Below are 4,882 nucleotides of genomic sequence, written 5' to 3'. Positions count from 1 at the left end.
TCATCTTTCGAGAGTCGTAGATGTGGTGAAGGTGAGGAATAGAAGGGAGAGTGCGCTAAGGTCGGTGCCCCTCCTTCTAGCACCAAAATGTTGTCGCTCGCTTTTGGACAACGATTTAGGAACAGAAAGCGGTTAGACCCAAGGCCAGACCAAGTGATCTCGCTTCGGTTCGAGCATGTCGGACTCGGTATCCCGAATCTTCCCTTATCTGTGGTGGGTGTTCACCTCATCTCGATACCTGAAAAGCAGAAGAGGATACGTGAACTACAAAGGGGAAATAGAGGGGTTGCCTCTGTTTACCTCTCCGACGCTTAACATTAGTAGGGTTGAGGTAGATTGTAGAGGGTTTGAGTGTTTAGAGGCCAAAGATGAGTGAAACGAGTGAGTTATGAATTCGACAGCGTTTCGGGGCTCAAAATTGGATTAACTTGACCGAGGGAGGGACCCTCGTATTTATAGGCGACCAAGGGACGTTTTGAAAGTCCCTTGGCCGAGTGAGGCTTAGTCGGCCATCGGCCGGGTGAGACTTGTTCGGCCGATGGTCGAGTTAAGTTAGGCGGCCGAATGAACGCTGGATGAGGTTCACTCGGCCATTGGCCAAGTGAATGCCGGACGCCGAGTGAGATTCACTCGGCCATTGGCCGAGTGAACGCTGGATGAGGTTCACTCGGCCATTGGCCGAGTGAATGCCGGACGCTGAGCGAGGCTCACTCGGCCATTGGCCGAGTGAACTGTTGGGCCGGCAGGGAGTTCACTCGCCAATTGCCTGATGGGCCAGCTGATGGCTCACTCGGCCAATGGCCGAGTGAGCATGGTGGGCCGGCTGAGATTCACTCGGCCATTGGCCGAGTGAGCATTGTGGACCGGTTGAGATTCACTCGGCCATTGGCCGAGTGAACTACTTGGGCCGGCCAATGGCCGAGTGAACTGGGCCGAGTGAACTGGGCTGGCCATTGGCCGGGTGAGCTCGTCCGGCCGCCCGTAACGTTGATCGCGTCGTCGGATCTCGTCGGGCCGATAACATTGTACACCGACGGCTGGTCAACAACCAGGAATGACACGACGTGGGTGACCTCGATACCCCCAGGTGTCCCGAAGGTAACCGGGAGGTCGATGGTGCCCTCTGTCATGACCCTCTCCCCGGAGAAGCCGAAGAGCGGGGTCGAGATCCGGGTCGGTCTCAGTCCGGTTAGCTTCATCCTGTCCAAAGCTGATTTAAAGATGATGTCGGCAGAGCTGCCGTCGTCGATCAGGATTTGTCGGACGAGATTGTTGGCGACCGGGGCCGAGATGACTATCGCGTCATTATGCGGGTGGAGAACTCGCACCGCCTCCTATTTGGTGATGAACATGGACTCGAATGGGGTCGGAGGGGGAGCCCCGTATGTATGGTTGATGTAGTGCGCTATCTTCCCCTGGGAGACTTCTCGCACGTACTTCTTCCTTTGCGTGCTCGAGTCCCTGAACTCCGGGCCACCCATGATCGATCCCACAACGTACATTTGTGAGCTCTATGATTCTTGGTTTGCTGCCCGATCTGTGACAGTAACCGTCGCCAGACCTTTCCTTCCCTGCCGCGAACGTTCTCCGTTTCCCGTGGCGTTCCCGATCGTTCTAAGGACGTATTCCTACAATTTACCGTCTTGAATGAGGGCTTCGATCTGACGTTTGAGCTGGTAACATTCGGACGTCAGGTGCCCATGGTCTTGATGGTATTCACATAATTTGTTTCGATCCCGCTTCGCAGGATCCTTCGTTAGAGGAGCGGGGCTTCCTAGCTTGTCACATAGAGCTAAGATCCGGTCTTGCAAAGTGTTCAGAAGGGTGAATGCCAAAAAATTTTCGAAGCTATCGACATGTGATGGTCTCGGCCTGGGGAGAGAGCGATCGTTAGGGGCTTGGCCTCCATTGTTCCTCCTCTTTCGAGGGTCAGGGCGATCTCCGTCCTGGTCGTCGCGATGACGACCGCTCTGTCCTGCAGACTTCCAGCCGTCTCGGCCGTCGAGGTAGTCTTTGATCCCCATGTAAGTGCGGGCTCTCGACATCAGCTCCACCATGTCACGTTGGACCTTTCCAACATTAGACTTGAGGAAGTCGCTTGTGCAAGCTCCCTCTGTGATCGCCATGATGGCGTCCTTGTCGTCGAACCCTTCGACCTTGTGGGACTCTTCGGTGAAGCGAACTAGGTACTGCCTTAAGGTCTCGTCTCTCCCCTGTCGGATAGACATGAGGTAGGTTTTCAACTTCTTTTGTGCCACGAGAGTGGTGAAACGAGCAAGGTAAGCCTCTCGCAAGGCCCAGAAGGACGAGATGCTCCCTGGTCTTAGGCTTCAGAACCATTTGAATCCCGACCCTGTGAGGGTCAGGCTGAAGCCTTGACACAGGGTAGCGTTTGATTGTCCCTACATTGTCATCCACGTCTCGTAATGCTGGATATGGAAGTTCGGGTCCGTCCATCCGTCGTAAGGAGGGATGGATGGTAGTTTGGAATTCCCTACGCAAGGCTGCGTGAGGATTTGAGCGGCGAAGGGAGAGGATGACTCCTCGATCCCCCCATAAGGCGTCTGCCTCCCTGACTCCCTCATCTCGATAATCTTATTTTGAAGGCTTTGGATCATCGTCACCATGTCAACCCCGTTGGCCGGACTGACCGCCGGGGCCGCGGTAGTCGCCTGTTGACGCTCATTGGACGCTTGATCCCCGGCGTTGGCCTGAGGTCGACCAAGAGTGGTGGCGGGGAGTGCGTCCTTTCGGGAGTTGAGCCTTTGGCAGAGATCCTCCCCTCGGGAGTTTCTTTGCGCCATCAGACGCTCCCTCAGGTCTCCACTCGGCGCTTGGCGAGGCGAAGTTGCCCTTGGCCGGATTCTCCGGCGAGCGCTTTGGCTATCAGCCCCATCCTCCCCGAAGGCGGCTCTCTCCCCGGCGAGGGGCCGTGTCTGGCCGCCTCTTGAAACCGAGGGGGCAAGCCCCCGAGAGTGTGACCGTGCGCATTGCCGCGCCGGGTGAGACGATCTGGCAAGTGCGCCATTCGTCCTTTCGGACCGAGACTGGGCAAGGCTGGGCGTTGCCTCGTCGGTTCTTGACTCCCCCACATAGTCAGGGTCGGAGTCGCCTCGGGTGGTTCTATCCTCGACGTCATAGCCGAGAAGGTCGGCGATAAGCGTGCCGTCAACGCCGAGGCGGTCTAGGAGCTCGGCGAGCCTTCGAGCCGTGTCCTCTCGGAGCGCGGCCTCGGGGTCACTCGCCGGGTCTTGGGGCTGGCTCTCGTTGTCACGAGGCTGCCCTCCTAGGTGATGGAAAAGGCTTCGGAGGCCGTATCTCGAGCCCGTCGCTCGATTGCCTGCGGAGGTAGTAGGAATTTGACTCATCTGTCGAGATTCGTAGGGGTTGCAAGAAGAGGGATTGGAGGTTCGACCCCTCCTTCTAGCGCCAAAATGTCGTCGCTCGTTTTCGAACAACGATTTAGGAGCCCCAAACGGTTTGACCCAAGGCCGGACCAAGTGGTCGCGTTCAGGCTCGAGCGTGTCGGACTTGGTATTGTTTGAATTGATCTAGGGTTTAAGAAAAAGTTTAACACTTCGCAAAGCGGCGGAATTTTAAAAAATTTCTTTTCAAGTAAAAATAGTTTTTTACTAACCTAGACAAAGAGCAATTACATATAAATAAAAACTATTATGAGCTAAGAAGTTTACTAACCTTTCTTGAAGCTTGAACTTTGAGAAGCTTTTGGAAAGTTGCAACACTCGTCTCCCTCGCAGCACGTCTCTCTTTCTTTCCTCGGCGACTCGAGCAACCACGAAAGTTTCTATCACTAAATCACTCGAAGTAAAAGGAATCAGTGAGTGGGCACTTTTAAACACTAAGACTTAAGAACGAGTCTTGAAATTGCAGAGCTAAACTCTAGGTCAAATGAAAACCTAGGTGCCAAAACAATAAAACGAAATTGAAGAGAGAGAGAGAGAGAGAGAGAGAGAGAGAGGATCGGCCAAGTCTAGAGAGAGAGAGTCTCTCAATCTCTAACTTTGTGTGGAATGAGAAAACAATGAGAATGAGGGCCCTATTCATAGGAGAGGGATTACCTTCAATAAGGTAGTTTCCTCTTCTACAAAATATCACATATTCATGAGCAAAAAAACTAGTTTCCTCTTTACCCATGTTGGGCGCCCAAATCATGCCATTAAAGGCTTGGATTTGTTTCCTATTTTGTTCCATTCTCTAGTTGGCCGATTTCCCTAATGCATCCATATGCAAATTTGTTTCCTCTTTTTCTTTTGGCAAGTATCTTGATAAATTTATGCACAAAATATTCTCTCTTTCTTTGGGTATTATGGGCGCCTATTTCTCATCTAGAAGGAGCTTCTAGAAGCTTCTTCATTTGTTCATGACAATATGAGAAAGGCCCATTAAGAATTTTCAATAAAATTCTTATGAAATGAAATTAATCCACAAGGCCCAATAAGACTAATATTGGCCGAGTGAAACATGTCATTAAATGACCTTGTCAAAAATTTATTGACATTCATTTCATCCTATGTCTCAAAAGACAAAAATACCCTTTTGACAATTTTCGTTCTTGTTTTGAATTAGCTTCCAGTTTAACTATTCCTAATCGATGTGATTCGTGACAGTGACCTCATGGATCCAAATGAACAAAGCTTGAGCTAAAATACTTGGACTCAAAAGTTCACAAACCTTAATGTCAACTGACTCCACTAAAGAGTTGACACTGAAAATCTCTCAGTTCAAATGAATTTATTTTCTACTCAAGAATTCAACCTAATTGTAATAAGCGGATCCACAGAATATTATCAGTGTTTACCCTTCATGAATATCATCAGCTAGTCGGGATTTACAAAATTACCATTTTACCCTTCTAGCTGTT

The sequence above is a fragment of the Urtica dioica genome, chromosome 3, assembly GCF_054948205.1.
Source record: "Urtica dioica subsp. dioica isolate 48M chromosome 3, U.dioica_male_clone48M_v1_H2, whole genome shotgun sequence".
Taxonomy (NCBI): domain Eukaryota; kingdom Viridiplantae; phylum Streptophyta; class Magnoliopsida; order Rosales; family Urticaceae; genus Urtica; species Urtica dioica.
This window is presented reverse-complemented; position numbering follows the sequence as displayed.